Source organism: Filicampus tigris, chromosome 12, assembly GCF_054856515.1.
Source record: "Filicampus tigris isolate MCC_2025a chromosome 12, RoL_Ftig_1.0, whole genome shotgun sequence".
Taxonomy (NCBI): domain Eukaryota; kingdom Metazoa; phylum Chordata; class Actinopteri; order Syngnathiformes; family Syngnathidae; genus Filicampus; species Filicampus tigris.
In genome coordinates this window covers 277,923-303,550 of record NC_141228.1, presented here as the reverse complement: position 1 = coordinate 303,550, position 25,628 = coordinate 277,923, and the positions used below count along the sequence as shown (strand labels likewise).

General features: G+C 46.5%; 1 protein-coding gene and 1 long non-coding RNA gene across 12 annotated transcripts in view; one reads left to right on the top strand and one right to left on the bottom strand.

The window, feature by feature from the left end:
- Positions 1-25,628, top strand: part of nlgn1 (neuroligin 1) — a 282,639-nt gene that overhangs the window by 71,126 nt on the left and 185,885 nt on the right. The window lies entirely within an intron of this gene.
- On the bottom strand, positions 11,483-18,884 carry LOC147137998 (uncharacterized). Of its 3 annotated transcripts, none has more exons than XR_015089121.1 (4): positions 18,560-18,884; positions 17,942-18,271; positions 17,115-17,195; positions 11,483-17,031 (listed from the first exon to the last, which is right to left on the bottom strand). It is a non-coding gene; the product is annotated as an uncharacterized LOC147137998 (long non-coding RNA). The 3 variants fall into 3 exon arrangements; XR_015089122.1 differs by lacking the exon at positions 17,115-17,195 and having other exon boundaries at positions 11,483-14,971; positions 16,902-17,031; XR_015089120.1 differs by lacking the exon at positions 17,115-17,195.

The window sequence follows — 25,628 nt, the reverse complement described above, 5'->3', positions numbered from 1 at the left end:
GACAGGCAGCCATCTTGGGCAGGGACATTAGCTAGACTGGGGATGCTAACCCCGTGGTCTCCCCAGTGCGGTGGCCATCTTGGACAGGAACATTAGCTAGACTGGGGATACTCACTCCGAGGTCTCCCAAGTGCGGCGGCCATCTTGGACAGGCGGCCATCTTGGGCAGGGACATTAGCTAGACTGGGGATACTCACCCCGAGGTCTCCACAGTGCGGTGACCATCTTGGGAAGGGACATTAGCTAGACTGGGGTACTCACCCCCAGGTCTCCCAAGTGCGGCGGCCATCTTGGACAGGGGGCCATCTTGGGCAGGGACATTAGCTAGACTGGGGATACTCACCCCGTGGTCTCCCCAGTGCGGCGGCCATCTTGGACAAGAACATTAGCTAGACTGGGGATACTCACGCCGAGGTCTCCCAAGTGCGGCGGCCATCTTGGACAGGCGGCCATCTTGGGCAGGGACATTAGCTAGACTGGGGATACTCACCCGGAGGTCTCCACAGTGCGGTGGCCATCTTGGGCAGGGACATTAGCTAAACTGGGATACTCACCCCCAGGTCTCCCAAGTGCGGCGGCCATCTTGGACAGGCGGCCATCTTGGGCAGGGACATTAGCTAGACTGGGGATACTCACCCCGTGGACAGGCGGCAATTTTGGACAGGAACATTAGCTAGACTGGGGATACTCACTCCGAGGTCTCCCAAGTGCGGCGATCATCTTGGACAGGCGGCCATCTTGGGCAGGGACATTAGCTAGACTGGGGATACTTACCCCGAGGTCTCCACAGTGCGGTGGCCATCTTGGGCAGGGACATTAGCTAGACTGGGATACTCACCCCCAGGTCTCCCAAGTGCCGCGGCCATCACGGACAGGCGGCTATCTTGGACAAGAACATTAGCTAGACTGGGGATACTAACCCCGAGGTCTCCAAAGTGCGGCGCCCATCTTGGACAAGCGGCCATCTTGGACAGGAACATTAGCTAGACTGGGGATACTCACTCCGAGGTCTCCCAAGTGTGGCGATCATCTTGGACAGGCGGCCATCTTGGGCAGGGACATTAGCTAGACTGGGGATACTCACCCCGAGGTCTCCCAAGTGCGGTGGCCATCTTGGGCAGGGACATTAGCTAGACTGGGATACTCACCCCCAGGTCTTCCAAGTAAGGCGGCCATCTTGGGCAGGCGGCCATCTTGGGCAGGGACATTAGCTAGACTGGGGATACTCACCCCGTGGTCGCCACAGTGCGGCGGCCATCTTGGACAGGCGGCCATCTTGGGCAGGGACATTAGCTAGACTGGGGATACTCACCCCGTGGTCTCCCCAGTACGGCGGCCATCTTGGACAGGAACATTAGCTAGACTGGGGATACTCACTCCGAGGTCTCCCAAGTGCGGTGGCCATCTTGGACAGGCGGCCATCTTGGGCAGGGACATTAGCTAGACTGGGGATACTCACCCCAAGGTCTTCCAAGTGCGGTGGCCATCTTGGGCAGGGACATTAGCTAGACTGGGATACTCACCCCCAGGTCTCCCAAGTGCGGCGGCCATCTTGGACAGGCGGCCATCTTGGGCAGGGACATTAGCTAGACTGGGGATACTCACCCCGTGGTCGCCACAGCGCGGCGGCCATCTTGGACAGGCGGCCATCTTGGGCAGGGACATTAGCTAGACTGGGGATACTCAACCCGTGGTCTCCCCAGTGCGGCAGCCATCTTGGGTAGGGACATTAGCTAGACTGGGATACTCACCCCCAGGTCTCCCAAGTGCGGCGGCCATCTTGGACAGGCGGCTATCTTGGACAGGAACATTAGCTAGACTGGGGATACTCACCCCGGGGTCTCCCCGTGCGGCGCCCATCTTGGACAGGCGGCTATCTTGGACAGGAACATTAGCTAGACTGGGGATACTAACCCCGAGGTCTCCCAAGTGCGGCGCCCATCTTGGACAGGCGGCAATTTTGGACAGGAACATTAGCTAGACTGGGGATACTCACTCCGAGGTCTCCCAAGTGCGGCGATCATCTTGGACAGGCGGCCATCTTGGGCAGGGACATTAGCTAGACTGGGGATACTTACCCCGAGGTCTCCACAGTGCGGTGGCCATCTTGGGCAGGGACATTAGCTAGACTGGGATACTCACCCCCAGGTCTCCCAAGTGCCGCGGCCATCACGGACAGGCGGCTATCTTGGACAAGAACATTAGCTAGACTGGGGATACTAACCCCGAGGTCTCCAAAGTGCGGCGCCCATCTTGGACAAGCGGCCATCTTGGACAGGAACATTAGCTAGACTGGGGATACTCACTCCGAGGTCTCCCAAGTGTGGCGATCATCTTGGACAGGCGGCCATCTTGGGCAGGGACATTAGCTAGACTGGGGATACTCACCCCGAGGTCTCCCAAGTGCGGTGGCCATCTTGGGCAGGGACATTAGCTAGACTGGGATACTCACCCCCAGGTCTTCCAAGTAAGGCGGCCATCTTGGGCAGGCGGCCATCTTGGGCAGGCGGCCATCTTGGGCAGGGACATTAGCTAGACTGGGGATACTCACCCCGTGGTCTCCCCAGTGTGGCAGCCATCTTGGGTGGGGACATTAGCTGGACTGGGATACTCACCCCCAGGGCTCCCAAGTGCGGTGGCCATCTTGGACAGGCGGCCATCTTGGACAGGAACATTAGCTAGACTGGGGATACTCACCCAGAGGTCTCCCAAGTGCGGCGCCCATCTTGGACATGGACATTAGATAGACTGGGGATACTCACCCCGAGGTCTCCCCAGCGTCGTGGCCATCTTGGTCAGGGACATTAGCTAGACTGGGGATACTCACCCCGAGTTCTTCCCAGTGCGGCGGCCATCTTAGGCGGGGACATTAGCTAGACTGAGGATACCCACCCCGAGGTCTCTCCGGTGCGGAGGCCTTCTTGGAGAGGAACATTAGCTAGACTGGGGATACTCACTCCGAGGTCTCCCAAGTGCGGCGGCCATCTTGGACGGGCGGCTATCTTGGGCAGGGACATCAGCTAGACTGGGGATACTCACCCCGAGGTCTCCCCAGTGCGGTGGCCATCTTGGGCAGGGACATTAGCTAGACTGGGATACTCACCCCCAGGTCTCCCAAGTGCGGCGGCCATCTTGGACAGGCGGCTATTTTGGACAGGAACATTAGCTAGACTGGGGATACTCACCCCGGGGTCTCCCCGTGCGGCACCCATCTTGGACAGGCGGCTATCTTGGACAGGAACATTAGCTAGACTGGGGATACTAACCCCGAGGTCTCCCAAGTGCGGCGCCCATCTTGGAGAGGCGGCAATCTTGGACAGGAACATTAGCTAGACTGGGGATACTCACTCCGAGGTCTCCCAAGTGCGGCGATCATCTTGGACAGGCGGCCATCTTGGGCAGTGACATTAGCTAGACTGGGGATACTCACCCCGAGGTCTCCACAGTGCGGTGGCCATCTTGGGCAGGGACATTAGCTAGACTGGGATACTCACCCCAAGGTCTCCCAAGTGCGGCGGCCATCTTGGACAGGCGGCTATCTTGGACAGGAACATTAGCTAGACTGGGGATACTCACCCCGTGCGGCGCCCATCTTGGACAGGCGGCTATCTTGGACAGGAACATTAGCTAGACTGGGGATACTAACCCCGAGGTCTCCCAAATGCGGCGCCCATCTTGGACAGGCGGCCATCTTGGACAGGAACATTAGCTAGACTGGGGATACTCACTCCGAGGTCTCCCAAGTGCGGCGGCCATCTTGGACAGGCGGCCATCTTGGGGAGGGACATTAGCTAGACTGGGGATACTCACCCCGAGGTCTCCACAGTGCGATGGCCATCTTGGGCAGGGACATTAGCTAGACTGGGGATACTCACCCCGTGGTCTCCCCAGTACGGCGGCCATCTTGGACAGGAACATTAGCTAGACTGGGGATACTCACTCCGAGGTCTCCCAAGTGCGGTGGCCATCTTGGACAGGCGGCCATCTTGGGCAGGAACATTAGCTAGACTGGGGATACTCACCCCGTGGTCGCCACAGTGCGGCGGCCATCTTGGACAGGCGGCCATCTTGGGCAGGGACATTAGCTAGACTGGGGATACTCACCCCTTGGTCTCCTTAGTGCGGCAGCCATCTTGGGCAGGGACATTAGCTGGACTGGGATACTCACCCCCAGGTCTCCCAAGTGCGGCGGCCATCTTGGACAGGCGGCCATCTTTGACAGGAACATCAGCTAGACTGGGGATACTCACCCCGAGGTCTCCCAAGTGCGGTGCCCATCTTGGACATGGACATTAGATAGACTGGGGATACTCACCCCGAGGTCTTCCCAGCGCCGTGGCCATCTTGGTCAGGGATATTAGCTAGACTGGGGATACTCACCCCGAGTTCTTCCCAGTGCGGCGGCCATCTTAGGCAGGGACATTAGCTAGACTGAGGATACCCACCCCGAGGTCTCTCCGGTGCGGCGGCCTTCTTGGACAGGAACATTAGCTAGACTGGGGATACTCACTCCGAGGTCTCCCAAGTGCGGCGGCCATCTTGGACAGGCGGCCATCTTGGGCAGGGACATTAGCTAGATTGGGGATACTCACCCCGAGGTCTCCAAAGTGCGGTGGCATCTTGGGCAGGGACATTAGCTAGACAGGGGATACTCACCCCCAGGTCTCCCAAATGCGACGGCCATCTTGGACAGGCGGCCATCTTGGAGAGACATTAGCTAGACTTGAGATACTCACCCTGTGGTCGCCACAGTGCGGCAGCCATCTTGTGCAGGGACATTAGCTACACTGGGAATACACTGGGGATACTCACCCCGTGGTCGCCACAGTGCTGCAACCATCTCGGACAGGGACATTAGCTAGACTAGGGAAATACAACGCGAGGTCTCCACAGTGCGGCGATCATCTTGGGCAGGAACATTAGCTAGACTGGGGATACACACCCCCAGGTCTCCCAAGTGCGGTGGCCATCTTGGACAGGCAGCCATCTTGGGCAGGGACATTAGCTAGACTGGGGATACTCACCCCATGGTCGCCACAGTGCGGCGGCCATATTGGACAGGGACATTAGCTACACTGGGGATACTCACCCCGAGGTCTCCCCGTGCGGCGGCCATCTTGGACAGGCGGCCTTCTTGGGCAGGGACATTAGCTAGACTGGGGATATTCACCCCGTGGTCTTCCTAGCGCCGTGGCCATCTTGGTCAGGGACATTAGCTAGACTGGGGATACTCACCCCATGGTCGCCACAGTGCGACGGCCATCTTGGACAGGGACATTAGCTACACTGGGGATACTCACCCCGAGGTCTCTCCGGTGCGTCGGCCATCTTGGACAGGGACATTAGCTAGACTGGGGATACTCACCCCGAGGTCTTCCCGGTGTGGCGGCCATCTTGGGCAGGGATATTAGCTTTACTGAGAATCATGTTCTCACCCCGAGGTCTCCCCGGTGCGGCGGCCATCTTGGGCAGGGACATAAGCTTGACTGGAGATACTCACCCAGAGGTCTTCCAAATGCGGCGGCCATCTTGGACAGGCAGCCATCTTGGGCAGCGACATTAGCTCGACTGGGATTACTCACCCCGTGGTCACCACAGTGCGGCAGCCATCTTGGAAAGGGACATTAGCTAGACTGAGGATACTCACCCCGAGGTCTCCCCGGTGGGGCGGCCATCTTGGACAGGGACATTAGCTAGACTTGGGATAATCACCCCGAGGTCTCCCCGGTGCGGCGGCCATCTTGGACAGGAACATTAGCTAGACTGGGGATACTCACTCCGAGGTCTACCAAGTGTGGCGGCCATCTTGGGCAGGGACATTAGCTAGACTGGGGATACTCACCCCGAGTTCTTCCCAGTGCGGCGGCCTTCTTGGACAGGAACATTAGCTAGACTGGGGAAGACCACCCCGAAGTCTCCCCGGTGCGGCGGCCATCTTGGACAGGAACATTAGCTAGACTGGGGATACTCACTCCGAGGTCTCCCAAGTGTGGCGGCCATCTTGGGCAGGGACATTAGCTTGACTGGAGATACTCACCCCGAGGTCTTCCAAGTGCGGCGGCCATCTTGGACAGGCAGCCATCTTGGGCAGCGACATTAGCTAGACAAGGGATACTCACCCCGAGGTCTCCAAAGTGCGGCAGCCATCTTGGGCAGGGACATTAGCTAGACTGGGGATATTCACCCCGAGTTCTTCCCAGTGCGGCGGCCATCTTAGGCAGGGACAATAGCTAGACTGAGGATATCCACCCCGAGGTCTCTCCGGTGCGGCGGCCTTCTTGGACAGGAATATTAGCTAGACTGGGGAAGACCACCCCGAAGTCTCCCCGGTGCGGTGGCCATCTTGGACAGGAACATTAGCTAGACTGGGGATACTCACTCCGAGGTCTCCCAAGTGCGGCGGCCATCTTGGGCATGGACATTAGCTAGACTGGGGATACTCACCCCGAGTTCTCCCTAGTGCGGCGGCCATCTTGGACAGGAATATTAGCTAGACTGGGGAAGACCACCCCGAAGTCTCCCCGCTGCGGTGGCCATCTTGGACAGGAACATTAGCTAGACTGGGGATACTCACTCCGAGGTCTCCCAAGTGCGGCGGCCATCTTGGGCATGGACATTAGCTAGACTGGGGATACTCACCCCGAGGTCTCCCTAGTGCGGCGGCCATCTTGGACAGGCGGCCATCTTGGGCAGGGACATTAGCTAGACAGGGGATACTCACCCCGAGGTCTCCCCGGTGCGGTGGCCATCTTGGACAGGGACATTCGCTAGACTGGGGATAGTCACCCCGAGTTCTTCCCAGTGTGGTGGCCATCTTAGGCAGGGACATAAGCTAGACTCCGGATACCCACCCGGGGTCTCCCGCTGCGGCGGCCATCTTGGGCAGGGACATTTGCTAGACTGGGGATACTCACGCCGAGGTCTTCCCAGTGCGGTGGCCATCTTAGGCAGGGACATAAGCTAGACTTCGGATACCCACCCGGGGTCTCCCGCTGCGGCGGCCATCTTGGGCAGGGACATTTGCTAGACTGGGGATACTCACGCCGAGGTCTCCCCGGCGCGGCGGCCATCTTGGACAGGGACACTCGCTAGACTGGGGATACTCTCCCTGAGCTGTCTCTGGTGCGGCGGCCATCTTGGACAGGGACATTAGCTAGACTGGGGATACTCACCCGACGTCCCCTAAATGCAGTGGCCATCTTGGGGGAGGACCCAAAATCAACAGGAAGTGACCCAAATGACCCGGAAATGGACTGGAAGTGACCCAAATGACTCGGAAATGGACCGGAAGTGACCCAAATGACCCTGAAGTCCGGAAGTCTTTTCAACCCTTCTGATTTTCATCCCTCCTGATTTTTTGTCCTCCTCATTTCAGGCAATTCTCTATTATTTGAGGTCATTCAACTTCATTCAGTATCATTTCAACGCATTCCACAGTTTTTCATAGAGGTCATTCAGCTTCATTCTGTATCATTCAACTTCATTCCACTTTATTATTATTCAACTTTATTCAGTATCATTCGACTCTATTCCACTTAATTCAGTTTCATTCAACTTCAATCCACGTTATTTAATTTCATTCAGTTTCATTCAACTTTATTCCACTTTATTCAACTTCATTCCAACGCATTCCGCAGTTTCTTTTCAGCTTTCTTCGCCTACACACGCAATTTTTCCAGAAATTGCAATCTCTCGTATTACTATGATATTGCTCCTTTTTTGCCACTACAAAACTTTGGCGTGCCGCTACTCCACATACTTCATCTGATTCACCCTGTTCAAACTTTAAACTATTCCAAAAATTCATGCCATGGCTGCTCCGTTTTGTTTTTACCCTTAACATTTACGGTTCCCCCAAAATTCAATCTTTTTCACACCCAAAAACCCTATTCGTTTCCAATGGCAAATTCAAATTTGAATTCATGCCATCAAAACTTGTATTTTGTTATGCCCCTAACATTTACGGTTCACCCAAAATTAAACTTTTTTCACCCCCCAAAACACCATTCATTTCCAATGGGCACATTCAACACCCCGAATATATATATATATATATATTAAGCTAAATAGATATTTGTCTTCATTTATTTTATAAAACGCTTTTGCCCATAAAAAAAACAATTAAATTCAACTCCTAATGTCAAATATGACCTTTGAGGATTTAAGTAGGCAATTTAATGCAATTTTGTAAGTGGTACAGTGTCTACATTTCAAGGTATTCTGCCAGATATTTTGAGCTGAATGTTTTAACAATTATGAGACAAAAGTGTTGTTATAAATTAAATGAAGACAAAGTTTTATTTATTTTTTAATTTTTTTTCATAATTAAAAAGACTTGAAGTGCAATTTAAGGCACCTTTCTTAAAACATGGACAGCACATTACAAAGTAATTTAGGTCCATATTATAGAAAACGTAATTTAAAAGAAAAAAAAGCAGAAGCTGTTGAAGCTAATGAAAACAGCTGCTAGCCACTAACGCCGAAGACATGTGCCGTATCATACAATGACAGCATAATTAACCAGTTGTTTTTTAGTGTCCTAAATTAGCGATGAATATGATTTTGTTGTGTTGGTGTTGGTAGCAAGCGTTAAAACTGCCGATACGTCAAAAACGAAAATCAAGTTAGCCTTTACACCACCACGCGGGCCAACGTCAAAGTAAAAGTTCACTAAGGCTATTGCATTGGCATGAATGACTCAATGTATTATTTGGTAAGCTTTATTTTGAGTATGTTTGCAAAACGTTCTTGTACATTCAACTTACGTGATCTTGAGGGTATTCAACTTCCTCTACTGAATGCGGACTAATCACGTTGCCTTATTGTGAACGTTCAGTTTTTTCACCAACCATTCTGCGGATCGTGCCCATCCTGAACCGATGCTTGATCCTTACCAATCAAAGATGATTTGTTGCATTGCATTAGTGTGTACAGGTACACAAATGCGCGTTGTGACGCAAATGACAGTACGCATCAGTGATTTCTGTTGCTCAAGCGTACCCCTGTGAGCGAACCCCTATATATATATATATATATATATATATACACAGTAAGTATTCTCTAGAAAGGAATCATATTTGCATTGTCCAATCTTTCCTTATAACGGAATCTCCTTATGTGGGAAACGACTAAGGTACATGTCCGGTATAGACGTGCAAGTGTGTTATACAAAATATATGTGTAACAAGTTAACAACTCAAGCAACATCCATCCATCCATCCATTATCTGTACCGCTTATCCTCACAAGGGTCGCGGGGCATGCTGGAGCCTATCCCAGCTGTCTTCAGGCAGTAGGCGGGGGACACCCCGAATTGGTTGCCAGCCAATCGCAGGGCACACAGAGACAAACATCCGCACTCACAATCATACCTATGGGCAATTTAGAGTGTCCAATCAACTTACCATGCATGTTTTTGGAATGTGGGAGGAAACCGGAGTTCCCGGAGAAAACCCACGCAGGCACGGGGAGAACATGCAAACCCCACACAGGGAGGCCGGAGCCGGGATCGAACCCACGACCTCTGAACTGTGAGGCGGACGTGCTAACCAGTCAACCACCCTCAAGCAACATAATAATTAAAAAAATATATCAAACAAAAACTGCATTATAAAGTACAGGTATATGAACAAAATACAGTACAGTATAACAAACATGGTCCAAATACTGTTGAAAAAAATACTGTAACACCAATGCAGTACAGTACTGTACTGAACTAGAGTAAACCATACTGTATTTTAATTTAGACTTTTCTCAGACTTAGGAAAAAATTAGGCTATTTTGAGTTGTTGAGTTGGCTTCACTCTTTGCTGTATAAAAATGTTTGTCTGCGTATCATACAGTTTTGTTGCTAATTGGAAGAAACTGTCCCGTTGATCATCACTGATGTCTGGTGATTCTTGTGCATAAAAAAGGATACGTTCATTTACGCCACTGTACTTCGTCCGTAGAGCCGCAAGCAATTTCCTTTGAGCAGGCAAACTGCTGGAATCGTACTGAGCCAGAATTGATTCCTTGTTTTTCAAAGTCGCGTAGATTTGAGTTTTTCTGACTCCAAGTGTCTCCTGGATGTTTTTTATTTCATGTCCAGCTTCGCTTAATCGGATGCATTTCACTCTCTCCTCCACGGTCATTACCGTGCTTCGTTTGGACGCCATGAGCTACAGACAAAAATGTAAATGAATCAATTTTGAATATTTTGCAATTTCAGCAAAACGCATGCCAAAGAATTAACTTGCATGTCGCCGTTTTGGATCCGATGATGTTGGAGCGGTCAAAGTTTTTCCATAGTATCGAGTGGGAACTGCTTGACTTTGCGCGACTGCGGGCTTCGCTATGGCTTCCAGGTTCATGATACAGTACCGGAACTTCGTTAAGGAATCGATCGTTAATGTAATAAAGTAGTAGAAAATTTAATTCATACGTATTTTTTTTCTGAGTGAGGGAATTTCCGTTTGATCTAATGATGGCGGAGCGGTCAAAGTTTTTCTGTAGTATAGAGCGGGGACTGCTTGATGTTGCGCTACTGGCGGCTTCGCTATTGGTTCCGGGTTCCCGATACCGGAACTTCCGTTGTCAGGAATTTATCGTTAAAGGGACGGTGGGGCCGGGATGGCCACGTTTTCACTAACAAGTTCATTTTATATATTTTTTTGATCAGGAAAATGAAAAGAGTTGTCATTTTCTATTCATCAAAAAATTTGGGAGAAATTAGGAAAAAAGCGACTCCATGAATAACGCCCCTTGTTAATGAGCAGAATGGCTGCGCCCCCTACAGTTCTATCCTTGTTCGACCGGAGTCACGGGATGAACCGATTACAAATTCTCCACTGGAAATCATTGTACTTTCATTGCTTATAACGTCCAAAAATGGCGATCAACTGGCACCAAAAGTTATGTGGACATCTCTACTAATGCCCACTTTAATATATCAAAAGGCCGTCCCATTTGGAAGGTAACAGCCGAAATGGCACGTTCCAATGCGGCCATACTCGGCTGTGCAGTCAGCCCCGCTAGAAATTTTTGTTCACTGTTGGATGATATCTTTCGTCACTCTCACGCCGCTTCACTCGGGCAGAAGGTGGCGGCTGCAAGCAAGCAAGCGGGGACATCGTGCGCGACTGCTTGTGAGGCGACATGAAGACACAGGTTCATCTTCACCTCCACAAAATGGACGGACAGTAAGGAGCTAATGTTGCTGTGCTAACACCTTTTGTTTTAACGGCCTGAAGCTTGTTGTTGCTATTAGCCGTCCCAATCCTACCTTTAGCCGGGGAGGGAAGCGGGGGGCTCCAATCTGCCTGCTGCTGCTGCAAGCCGCGTCTCTCTCCCTCCTGAGACACGAGTTTAGCATAAGTAAATCGTGGTCGTGGGGCGTGCTGGAGCCTATCCCAGCTGTCTTCAGGCAGTAGGCGGGGGACACCCTGAATTGGTTGCCAGCCAATCGCAGGGCACACAGAGACAAACATCCACACTCACAATCACACCTAGGGGCAATTCAGAGAGTCCAATCAACTAACCATGCATGTTTTTGGAATGTTGGAAGGAAACCGGAGTACCCGGAGAAAACCCACGCAGGCACGGGGAGAACGTGCAAACTCCACACAGGGAGGCCGGAGCCGAGATGGAACCCACGACCTCTGAACTGTGAGGCAGATGTGCTAACCAGACGACCACCGTGGCACCCTAGCCAAAATATAATCAAGCACCATATTATGCTTAAGCAGAGTCAATCTATGACTCTTTTGTGTAATAGACAAATATTCAAACCTCCTAATAGTTTCATTAGCAAACCCCTGAAGAGTGTAAGTAATCATCAATATGATCCGCCAAAAAGGTAACACAATACAATGGAAAAAGACCTATTCCCCATTTCTCACTCAAACTAATTCTCCAAGAATATGATTCCAAATTATGAAATTGTACCATGTCTCTCTTTCCTCTATTATTCTTAACACTATGGCAAGCCTTCACGGGTTTCTTACCGCTCCGAATTGTCATCACGTCATGTTCCCAGATTGTTCATGCACCAACCACAGTAGTAAACAAAATTGACAGGTGTGTGCTAGCGGCACTGGAATTGATTCAGAAACAGAAAATAATGTACTAGGGGTCTGAACCCTAACGAGACACGGACCCTTCCTTGATCCTGGTTCTCTAACCGAATGTGCCAATTGTTGACACCACATATTTCTACCAGCCCACATGTCAGCGCCTCGTAATGCCAAGGAATCAAACCCATAAACCTTCCATTTACCTTCTCGTCTTGACAAAGCACGCAAATTATTCCTCACCTCTGCAGGTGACCAATCAGACTCTGACAAATAATCCTCCACTTCCATTCCTAGAGTCTGCTATTGCTCAAATGACTCTCCCCCTTTCATTAATATTTCAAAATTTTCAGACAAAACTCCAGTTATGTTATAAAAAGTCATCGTGGACGACTGTACTTTCCCTTTATTACCAGAATGAACATGCTTATTTCTAGTCATTGGCATCTGTCTCTCATTAGTTGGTTTCTCTTCCACCAGCGATGCTAAATAAATCATGTAGCCAATAATTTTCTGATCAACACCACTACTGATTTTTTTGTGGATCATATTCAAAACAAGAACACTTCTATTGTCCCCAATTCGTTGCTTGGATTTTTCAATCTTTTATTTGATAGTAAATCAATTTATTTGCTTTTTTATTGACTCTACACTAAAAATCTATGCAGGACGAGTCTGTGACACATGGTATCACTATACTGTCTCAGATGCTTATCAGTAAACCAGATTATCATTTCTGTCCTAGCAGTGTGAGATGGGGGGATCGATCGGAGGGCTATAGAGGCATGAGAGTCAAGCCTGGGCTTCCATCTCAGGAAGGCCAAGTAAACGCCGCCTCCCGCCTTTTGTTTCTGTTTGAAGTTTTAAATTAAGTTCTGTTTGTTACGCCTTTACATCTCACGGACAATTTTGGTCCTCAGTTCATCACGGTCCCCTCTGGGAACTGTATTGTCAGTCTCTCTGGGCTGCAAATGATGTTAGCCCCAGTTTTGATAAGATGATCCCTGCCCATCAGCTTCACTGGAGCTCCCCCTCTTTCTCAGGACACATTAGTGGTTGTGTGTATGTCCATCAATGTCTGTCTTTAATGGTATAGAAATCGGCAGACTCATGGGCACCCCTGTAAGGCCCATTAAGGTGGTCGTCTCCCCTCCATGGGCTGCATCCACCTCTGCCGCGTGGAGCTCCATAGCCTCCTCGTTGAGTTGGGTTCCTCCAGGTTCCACTGGAGGTGCTGTTGCATCTGTGGGGGGGGGGCAATACATTGACAGTACCAGTGTACATACTGAAGCATGCTTGACTCCGTGGAGGTTGGCAAGCGCTTCCCCTGCCTCCGTTAGTGTACCCCCCTTTCACGATTTCTGCCTCATCCTCTCGTCGATCCCTGCGCCATCCACATCTGCTTTTCTGCTTCCAATTTCTTATTCCTTTTTCCATTCTTGTACGTTGTCAGTGGCCGCTTGTCAGGCCTGAGCCAATTGTAACTTCAAAACTTGTCCTTGCATGTCCTTTATCTCTTGCATGTCCTTTATTCACGTGCGATGACCTCCAGTCCTTCACTTCTCACTTCAAAGGCGTTTGTCTCACCACTGTTGTCCTCCTTCTGTTGAACTGCCAGCACACATCAGGTCCCAGTTGGCGGGTCGAGTTCCAGTCGTAGAAAAGGATCTTAGGCTCACTCTAGGGAACCTGCCGTGGCCACGGTCTTTCTGGAGTCCACCACGCCTGCTGGAATCCTTAGGTGTATCGGCATCTGGCTCGCATCTCTCTAGTGTTTCATCTTGCTTCTGCCTTTTAGCAACACCTGTAGAAATGTTCCTATGTATCCTTGTTAAATGCTTGACTTACACTTTCTCTTCGTCCTCCAACGTTAACAAACCTGGGCTCTCTTTCACTCGTTCGCAAGCACAGCGATGCACCTGCCTGTACTTAACTCATGCGGCGTCATATGTAACTCACGAAGCTCGCTAGATCGGCGCACCATCGGTGCAAGTCGAAGCGCCACCACCCAGTCCAATCCTGTGTGCTGACAAATTTTAGCAATTCGTTTTTTAAAAATCCCATTCATTTTTTCATAAACGCCTTGGCTTTGCGGGTGATATACTGCTCCTAATCGCTTTTCAATCCCTAATTTTTGTACGATAATTGTGATCGTTTTATCCACAAACTATTTCTATCTTGAAGACATTCAATCAGGAAGCTCCCACCGGTTTATTACCTCCTGACACAAAAACTTGGCAACAGACTGAGTGTCTGTTCGGCTAGTGGGACATGCCACAAGATAAATTCCTCTTGAATCAAACTAAATTAAAGAGTGGGTAGTTGCACAATATAGTACTGCATCAAACAAGAGAACTGCACAACGTATTTTGCCAACCTCAGAAGATTAATGAAACTACGACACGCTACCCCCCCATCATCCCTTAGATTCTGTCCAATGTTAAGTTGTAACTGTCTTACTAATAAATTAAATGTAAGTCTCCAACTCTAAATAGTAATTGTCATTACACTATTAGGTATCTCATACGCATATGTCCAGCAAATGACCTCCACTGTCAGTTACCATTATTATTATTTCTTTTCTATTTATTTGTTTGATTTCAGTAGAAAAACAGTTCCTTTGATCACGATGTAGTCTTAAATAATTTCTATGAATACTTGGAATAATTTTTGGTTAAATAGAGCCGTCTAAAAACAATCAATAAGTGTATCTTAATCAGTCTGAAGCCAAGATCATTAATAGTAATCCCATGTCACAGTTCTGAAAGCAGTTTGTGGGCCTATTTCATACAAAGAATCTGTCGACGAAAATCACGCTGGCCTTGCTTATGGAAACGCCCTGTTTTGCGACGCTTTCTCCTGGATGGTTGTAGACCCGATGCGTGTCTTCATCCTTTTGGAAATGTTGTCCACAATTCTCGGCTTCTCATGCAAAGAGAAAAGGTGTCAGTTGAGAAAAAGCCATCATTGCATATCCAATCACTTCCTCATCAAAATCCAACATTGCATATCCAATCACTTCATCAAAGGCACATGCTTGTATTTGAAAAATCTATCCATTGTCTCTATTGCTGCACCATCTAAATTCAAACTGTTACTATTAGTCTGTGTCTATTCTCACAAGGCATTTCCACATGACCAAGTCACATGCTCCGTGCACTACCCCCCTTCTATCTGTGAGTGAGGGGTGCCAGGATTAGAGCATTTTAATTCTAGCACTCCTAAATTCCTGACTTGCATGGTTCTACTTAACTCATTTATTCCATATACTTATCAATACTGCCTTGTAGTGGCTTCCTATAATTGCAGCTTGTAAATCACATTTATTCACTCACACATTGCTCCTCCACACCAGCATGACTGCTCCCCCTTCCCATAGGGAGACGCGAGCCCGCTCCACGCAACATCCTCCCAGCAATGCCCCTGCTACCGTGGCTAAAATGCTCCACCTCGCTGCCACTCTGTCCCCCCAAAAAGGGCCCGGCCGACATGGCTTCATCGCAGGTGTGCACCCCTGCAACGAGCACAGTCAGTTGACCGTATCCCCTCTGGTCACGACACATGGCCTGGCAAGGAAGCAATTCACAGCTCGGCCGCCAGCGTGCACTCGGAGAGGGGCATAATAAGCACACTCTCCCCCCCTGCTCCCCCCACCAAATATTACCGAATATTAATTTTAACATCTTAATGAGACTATATATTGCTCGGCCTCCTAGGAGCGCAATGCCGCTTTCGCTCGTCGCAGCAGCTCGTTTGCATTTTGAATGATCGGATTCTAACTACAATAAGTATTATCATTACTTATAATCATATCACTATCGTCATATTATTAGTATTATTATTACTGTCATCATAATATATTAATATTCTCTATAGCGCTTTCTATATCTTTAACATTACTCCTGCAGGTTTCTAAATATTACTGTGGTGCGAACCAAATAAATGTATTCTATTTATTGGTGTACCATTATTAACCCCTTAATTTGGGCCCAAATTACACGTACTCATACACTTCTTCTCAGACCCCGCGGGTACTCCACAAGCCAAACTGATGGTCCGCTTGCCGGGTCAAATTTCACGCGGCTTTGAATAGGGCACAATTGATCACCGGCTGCTTCTCATAGTCTCGGAATTGCACTGGCTCAGACACGACGCAGTCTAAAAGCAGCAGAGCCACCAATGACTACGTCATTACTGTTGTGCCCCTTGTGCCTCAATTATGCCCCGTGCCCGTGCTGTCCCCAAACACTTGTATGTGGCAGCGCGCTTTATTCTCTCTCTGTCCGGCATCCATTTCCATTCCAATTCTGCACTCATCCGAACTTTCTTGACGTCATCTCTTTTCTCTCCTTGGAACATTTTCCTTCATCATACAAAATGTTCACATGCCCTGCAGAAAATTTTCAACACCATACACAAGATGTCCATTTCCTCAGAACATCTTCACATCATCCACGAATGTCCACGTGCCCTGCAGGACATCCTCAACAACATTTTTCAATCACACTTCTCATTTCATTTATTTTCCTCTCATTTCTCATCATCTCCTAGACATGTCTTTCCATTTCTCTTGTGCACATTTGTGCCCCATTGTCTTATTTTGTGTTTGCACTATTTATTTTATTCTTATCTTATTTTATTATTACTTCTTACTATTATTTTATTTTTCATTTAACGAGGGGCTTTCCCCCTTTTATTACTTATACTTATAAAAAATCAAAACTCAGGGAGCACATTTCCATGATCAACCAGCCATCAGACCTGCTCACAAACAGGCTCCTAACTGCCCCGGGGACCACAAGCAGCCGCTCGACACAGAGGTACAACATCCAAAGTGAGCAGAACGACTCACCTTATTTTCAGCTGGCTGTGTGTCGCACGTCCGTGTCCCAGCGGGTCGCAGCCTCCCGAGTGGAGCACGAGTCCGGTTCGTGACGCCATTTATGGAGTGTATTTTCTTCCAAGGAGCAGGGTCAGTCTGTCTGGAGCAGACGCAAGGCCAGGCTGGATTGATGATGCAAAAGACTTCGCCGACAATTCAGTTGATTGGACAATAAGATTTTACTTAGACCAATACAGCTGATGCCAAAAGAAGTTGCTCTTTGAGTTGCCGCGCGCGCACGTGCTCATCCCGTCTTGCGTCTTCCTTTTTATGGGGAGCAGGATGAATATTCAAACTTCATAATTACATATGCATTGGTTACACTGAATAACTAATTTATTTGTCTGTTTCCCGCCTGAAAACCTTCAAGACCACATGGCGAGAGGCACCCCAAAGTCTACTTCAAATTGCACCCCTCTAAGATTGATTACCTTGAGAATGATCAGTTTACGACAGGCAGGCCCAAGGGCTGCTTACACGCATGTTCACTTCCTGAGCGCCCCTGGCGCTCCCCCTGAAGAACTAGAGACCTATTGACCCCCCAGGTCTATGGGAGATGTTTCCCCTGAGCTAAGAGCATTCCAGTGGTTTAATGGCGATATCTCCCAACTAACTATAGGGGCATTCCAACTATGACTGTATTGATCTATTTTGAAAAATATACTTCATGATCAACGCTGTTTCCAGGATGTAGATCCAGCATTAAAAAAAAAAAAACAATCTACGTAGCAGGAATTCAAATTAAGAATCAATCAATTATTGTACAATATTATATTTTCTTTCTCCTGTAACTTCAAATACTGGTTACAAAATTAATGACAACCTATTCAGATGTCATTATGCAATTAACAGTATTAATAAAAATGTTACACAATTTACAGAATATATTCAATCAACAATCTTTTTACAATTCACATGACATTGAAGCAATTGGTATTTTCCTCAAAATTAATGTACAATATCTATATCAAAATGTAGGAAAATGTGTACAAAGCACAGATTCAACTTACATACGACATATTTAACTGTGGCGGCACGGTGGTCGACTGGTTAGCACGTCCGCCTCACAGTTCAGAGGTCGTGGGTTCAATCCCGGCTCCGGCCTCCCTGTGTGGAGTTTGCATGTTCTCCCCGTGCCTGCGTGGGTTTTCTCCGGGTACTCCGGTTTCCTCCCACATTCCAAAAACATGCATGGTAAGTTGATTGGACACTCTAAATTGGACACTCTAGGTGTGATTGTGAGTGCAGATGTTTGTCTCTGTGTGGCTGGCAACCGATTCAGGGTGTCACCCGCCTACTGCCCGAAGACTGCTGGGATAGGTTCCAGCACGCCCGCGACCCTGGTGAGGATAAGCGTTATAGATAATGGATGGATGGATATTAAACCATAAACACGACATCCAGAAATGATGCCGTTAAAATGAACTCTCATAAGGAAAATAGTTGCATTCCAAGACTCAAATCTCAATATACTTAACACAACATGCCTACGCGTACATATCTTACTCCAATTGGTCTTAGACGACAATTAAAAATAACTAAAGACTTTGCAATCATAACCGTACAGAACAATGTCCATTAGACAATCACTAGCATTAGCAACGTAGCATGCTAAAAGATAGACACACCGGAGTAAATCATAAAACAAGCAAAACCAATCCACCGGTCAGAGCAGTCTGAAACTCCCCAGCAACGGCTTCACAGTGTATGGACTCAAAAAAAAAGAAATATGACAGTATTCTTGACAAAAATATCCTCAGCTTCTCATAAGACTTATTGTGCTTTGGTCAGAATGGGCTTTTTTTTCTGCTGCGTAACAATCCCAGCATACAACGCTCATATCGCCGTATTGGCTGCATAACAAAGATATAAAGTGCCATCTAGTGGCTACTTTAAAGCACAACTTAAAAGTCATCTTAAAACAGTTCTCATTAAACTCAAGGCATTCAAATATTAAGCATGTCATGTCATGTCATCTTCCAAACCGCTTATCCTATACAGGGTCGCGGGGAGTTGCTGGAGCCTATCCCAGCCGTCAATGGGCGAAGGCAGACTACACCCCGGACTGGTCGCCAGCCAGTCGCAGGGCACACATAGACACTGTCACTGAGCGGGAATCGATCCCACGCTGCCCGCACACAACTCAGGCATGTGTGCAAGTACAGGCAAGTACACTATCAGCGGACTCAAATATTAAGCATAAGGCAAAATCAACAATCAATACTCAATAAACTGAACTGTACTTTTTATAGGGGTTACACCTGTTTTGCTGTTACCTCAATTTTCTAAAATACTTTGGGAGCCTTTTGTAGGAAAAATGTAATTTTGCAAATAACCCCCTATAGTCAACATCTGTAGCAGTGATGGGATTTGTAAAGAAAAAAATGTATGACTTGTCTCCAGCTGAATCTATTTCAGAGTGGCAAAGGCTTGTATTCCACTTGACAAGTTTATTTATTGTGGTCTGCGACTACACAGATAAGCAACATTAAAGTAAAATCCTCCAATATACATCCATTAATTCACAGCACGCCTAGACTTCTCAATTCACTGTATCTAATAATTAAACAACCAAGCCATATAACAAATTCACGTTTACCCGTCTTATCACCACTAGAATTTTTAACAAACTTGCCAAAATTACTAACGTTTATTGACGTGACATCACTCACGAGCACATGGCTATGCAGTAGTGTACAGTAATCACCTAACAGGATTCAGGAACATTATAAATGATTTAACTCATCTTTTGGTATTTATACATAAAAAAAAAACGTAACGGAATATAGTCAAAATTATGGAGTCTGCTGGCTATGGAGTCTGCTGGCTCGTTAAAAATAAATAAACAACCCCGTCTCCGTCTCCGACATTCCACGCTGGACTCGAAGTGCGTTCAAAGCCCACTCACTGTGAAGGACATCTCAAAAACTGCACAGATATTCAATGAAATTATCAAATGCCAACAACTACGACATAATGAAACAATGTGGGCTTTCTAACAGACTTGATGGTGTGTTGAAGCTGGGCAGTTGTTTATTGGGGTTTAAGAAAAGTGTGCAATGGAAAATAGTTCATGCTTACTGTAGTGCCACTGACAAATAAAGAACATTTATCAATATAGTGGATACAATACAATACAATTTTATTTATATAGTGAATTTGCAAATTATTTATTTTACTTTAAATTTGAGTTGATTTCTGGGACATGTAGGATAAGCAATACTAAACCTGGCGCTTCAACCTATTCTAACTTTTTGTCAATTGGTGTTCACAATAGTTTTTGGAGATAGATTTTCCTCTACTATGTATACAACTGAACGATAAATTACTACTACAATATTGAATAAGTCTCCATCACACTTATATTTAAACTTTAAATATCAGGTAAACACATTCCAAGACAGTACAATACAATATACTTGAACAACACACTTTCCCCTCATGTTCGCAACGGTTTAATTAATACAATAGGATGCCATGCCCAAATATTCACACCTGTTCCCTGCGCTCCCTAATGCAGCACATCAAAGAACTCTCTTCTAGCACAACCAAGCTCCTGCGATTACAGTTTATTACCAGCTCGTATCAAATATTCACATTTGCTACTCATTTATCATGCCATTTCTGCTTCGCATACAATATTTTGAATATTTACTTTTTTAATGTACTCTTTTTAATAAGACAATATTTATCTTCCTCATAATCTTATGGCCACCGAAGTTTCAAATTATAGTGTCCAAACTTGGTTGTACGCACATCAGGGGGAAAGAGTAAGAGAGAGAGAGAGAGAGAGAGAGAGAGAGACAGAGAGTTTTTGTGTTGAGATAAGCAAGAAGAAAAACAAAATAATACAACAGAGAAATGCTTTTAATAATTTGAGTGGATATTCACATGATTTTTTCTATTGAAATAATGAATACTTAAAATTGAGCAGGTCTTATCAGGAGATTTGAGTGGCCAGTGTTTACGTTACTGGAAGTCCTTCCCAGGTCACACATCAAGAATGACACTCTGACCCGAGCAAGGCTCATGGATTGCTTATGGGGAACATAAACTCCTTTATTGACCTTTATTCATGCCAATGGAACCCTGAAAATGTAACTTCATGCAACACAATATGAAGAGTCAACAATAACATACCGAAAGTGAGCAGCAAGAAAAGAAAACAAAAGTTGTAGACCAAACAAGCATCCTTTCTTACCAGCTGAAGAGGAACAGGGAGACACAGTGAAATGGCGACTGGGTGGCGGTCAGGAAAAGAGACAAACTGAGGTTTGGGAGACGGTTGGTTTGGAGAGAAACAAACATAGGGACGGAGGGCCAATCGGGGCCTCTGTCTTTTTTTTTTTTCATAGGGCATTGTCTGCCACCATTTTAAGATGGTCCGCCATTTTTTGATCACTTAACTATGACTTAGCACAAATTTCACTACCTCATATCAACGTTTGCATAAGTATAATGTATGCTTCCCTTCACTATTTTTGGCATCCTTTTAAAATTCTTCCAGGTTCTCCACTCCTCCAAGGCAGTCGTCCATCCAATCACACCCACAAAATAGCAATGGAGCCAGTGCCTGCTTATACAACCTCCGTTTTAAACTCTGCTAGATTTTTAATGTAATATGTTTTTAACTGTAACACTTTGAGAGGCCCCCCATGATAAATGAAACACATTATTATAATTACCTAACAATCCCTCTGTCATACAGCAAGGTCACTCCCCCTCCTTTTATTCCGGTTCTCCTTTTTTCACAGCTCTGTCCCATACACAGGCTCGTAACATCACCGCAATGTAGACCAAACATGTCAAGACGTCCATTCCACGTCTTCCCACCTCAATCCGACACTCAAAAATTCAGAATCAAGAAAAAGCGCTTTGTCAACACGCTACTTGATACTAATTGTATTCTCTTATCACACAATCCACAGAAAAGTCAGCAAAAATCGAACACTGTTGAATCAAACCAGTGTTGAGGAGCAGTGGAGATCCTCTCAGGCCAAATTGTCTGCTTCAAAACTGCTTTGGCAACATTCTCACTCTGTCTGCATGCTGGCATTAGCATAACAGTGATGCGGTCTGACATTCTAATGTGGAGGATGGGGCAGGCTTTGGATGTCTTCAGAGTAGAGCTGGGGTGCTGTTGAGTTGGAAAATGTACATGTTGTTGAAGTTTTGGTAGGGCAGTCTTGAGATCAGTATGATTAAAATCTCCAGTGAGGATGATGAGGCAATCAGGGTCTGAGTAACAGATGAAATGAACACACTTTTTTTTTCTTTTTGTTGATATTTATTGAAGAACTAGAAGAGTGTGTGACTGACCAGTGGAATGAAAACACCTAATGGATCAGATAAGATAAATTATTTCTTTCATTTTTACACAAAATGACACACTTGGAGCTCTTGATGGAAAAAAAACCCAGAATAAGACCTGCAACATACTGTACCTGAGTGCTTTTGGCGACTATTGAATGTGCCAACTGAGATTTGGTCTTTAGACTACTCAATCATGGCTACCGCTGACAAAATGAAGTGTTGTCGTTTTCTATTATTGTCATGTCATATCATGTCATATTCTACACCGCTTATCCTGTACAGGGTCGCGGGTAGGTGCTGGAGCCTATCCCAGCAGACAATGGGCGAAAGGCAGACTACACCCTGAACTGGTCACCAACCAGTAGCAGGGCACACAAAGACAATGTCACTGAGTGGGAACCGATCCCACGCTGCCCGCACACAACTCAAGACGTGTGTACCACTACACCATCAGTGACTTACAATTATTGTGCCAAATTAAAAAAAAAAAAAAGATACAAGAGGTATCGACATGGCTGAAGTCACTTTTAGCTTTGTGTTTCTTCAATTTATTTATTTTTGCCACGCTGTGTTTGTGAACAACAAAGTCTAATGACTGCTATAGATAACGTAATTTAGGCTAGTGAATGATGGCTTCCCCCAAACAAATGGTCAATGAAGAGTAGACTGCCTTTCATACCTGAGGGCTACCACTTCCCCCCGCTTTGCAATGTTAGATATCACCCCACAACCCCCCACCACCACAGATCCCTCTACTCCCCCACCCCGCCATACCCCCTGCTGCTTTGGCAGGTAATGGCCAATTTTACAAATGAAAGGTCGCTAATTCTAGCCAGCAGAGTTGTTAGATAAGAATCTGGGTCATATTTGACCGCTTTCTGGGCACTCAAGGAGTTGTAAAAATGTTCTAGTGTGACTGGAGGACTGTGAGATTTTATGTTTACAAGAGACTTTTTAAGCTACACAAGACTTGGAAAAACTGAACTCATTTCATCCGAAATTCCACGAAGTGGGAGCATCAACCACTGATCTTAGCCTGGCTATAGTCAGAGGTAGAATACCAGAGGGTGTGGCTATTCTGTGGGATAAAATGCTCGATGATGTGATCAAGACTGTTGACCTTGATGTTGATTGGTTGTGGGTGTTCATTATACACATAATGATAATGACTTTATTATTATTCACGTTTATACACCATTTGAATCCCGTGAAAATGAAGATGAGTATTGAAATAGATTTGCTTTTATCAATGCTTTTATTCAAAATAATGTCACCAGCTGTGCTTATATTGTGGGGGATCTGAATGCTGACATTACAATTCATCATTTGGTAGACACCTGACTCACTTCTGTGAATATGATAATTTTACCGTCAACCAAAGAGCTCCTGCCCTCAGACAGCTACTCTTATATAAGTGAAGCATGGCATGCTAAGTCATGGCTTGACCACTGCATTAGCACAGCAGATGGGCATACAGCTATTGTGAATATGGGCATACAGTAAGGGTTGGCCACGGCTGATCACATACCGCTTGGATTCACAATAAATGTCAAGGTCTTACCCTCAAGTGCAAGAAATGGCTGCAGTTCTGGAAATAGCACCCTTGATTGGTCAACTTTGACCAAGGAGGATCTATTGTTATACTTTCTAAACACTGATAAATGGTTAAGTAACATTGATCTGCCTATGGAAGCTATTAACTCCAAAAATGCTAATTGTAAAAGTGTTGAGCATAAGGTTGCCCTCTGTTCTTTTTATGATGGCATAGTCACTGCCTTGGTGGAAAGTGGTAAGAGAAAGGTCAAATGTTATATCGGACCAGGCTGGAATGGGCATGTAGCAACTTTCCATGCTGAGGCCAGGGAAGCCTATAAACTGTGGGCTAGAGCGGGAAGGCTAAGGCAGGGGCCTGAGCTTGAGCTTAAATAAATAACCAACGCAAGATATAAGTATGCTGTACGTTTTATTTGTAGAAATGAACAAACCATGAGTGTAGATTTCATGGCCAGCAAGCTGTTGAACAATAACACTAATGATTTTTGGAAAGATGTAAGAGCAATTACAAATAGTAAACCCTCCTTACCTTGCTCTGTGGAAGGAATTTCAGGAGCTGATAATATTGTGGCCTTGTTTCGGCGCCATTACTGTTCCTTTTGGAGGTTGACAAATTTTAAAAAATGGCTGGACTAAGCATGGCCAGAAGTTGATTTTAGTCCGGCCCACTAATCGGACCTCATGCTCAGCCTACTCGGTGAAAGGCTTCTTTTTAGGCTTCTTTCTACTCCCGCGTCTGTCAACTGCTGTTATAGGGATTATGGTATTGCCCCTCCACCCCCTCTTGTAATGGTATGCCCCAGTTGCAGGTGGGAGGCGCGGGTTACGTGATGTGACAATGAGGAAATACAAACACGCTTGAGCGCTCCTTGCTGTCTCACATGTTGCGATGACATACAGTTTCCCACACGGAGACGGATGAGCCACGCAGCTCGTTGCTGCTGCTGCAAAGTCCCATCACTCAAAGTAAACGAGCTACTCACCCACATTCCCCCTTAGCCGCCACCTTCCAAATCATTTTCGCAATAAAATTAAATGCATCGTCTAGTCATCCCTTTATGTTTGTAGCATATGCATTGTTGTCGCTGTCTTTTTGAAGCGACACCTCCAGACTTGTTTCAAAACAATTTGTGTCCACGAGTATATTCAGACACTAGCACATCAAGGTGAAGTTCATGCACTTTTTCTGTCGTTCATTACTTCCAGAAATACGCTATAGCAAACCTGCAGTGTGTAGTGGTTTGCTGGTATGCTTTTATTTTGAAGGCCGGGAAGGAGAGGAAGTGTGCAAAATAAATGAGCAACTTGACTACAACTTCTGCGACTTCTTCTTCTATGACTCTTCTCTATAATTATTAGACCCAAATAATTATATATTTATAATTTTTTTAAAAAGTAAATGCATACTGAACCGAAAACCATGAGCACAAAACCGAGTACCGAACCGAACCGTGGATTTTGTGAACCGTTCCACCCCTAATATATACATTGATTTTAAATATTTAATCTTTGAAAATCAGTAGGTGACTCACAGACATCATCCCACTCACACAATGCAAACAACACAATCATTTGTGGAGTGTACCAAAAAACATAATGACTTCATCTCAACATTATTTTGTTCATCCTAAAACCATTTGAAAGCTTCTGATCAAATAATAATTAAATATAACTTGCAGCCTTTGAATACTATTCCTCTTGGAAAGGGTTCTTACCATTTTTTAAGACCAGAAACGGCTTTTACATGGTGCAGTGAAATAGTCCAATACATTGAAAATAATGGTGAAAACATTTTGAATTTTATTTTATCAGGTGTTTGCACAAAATAAA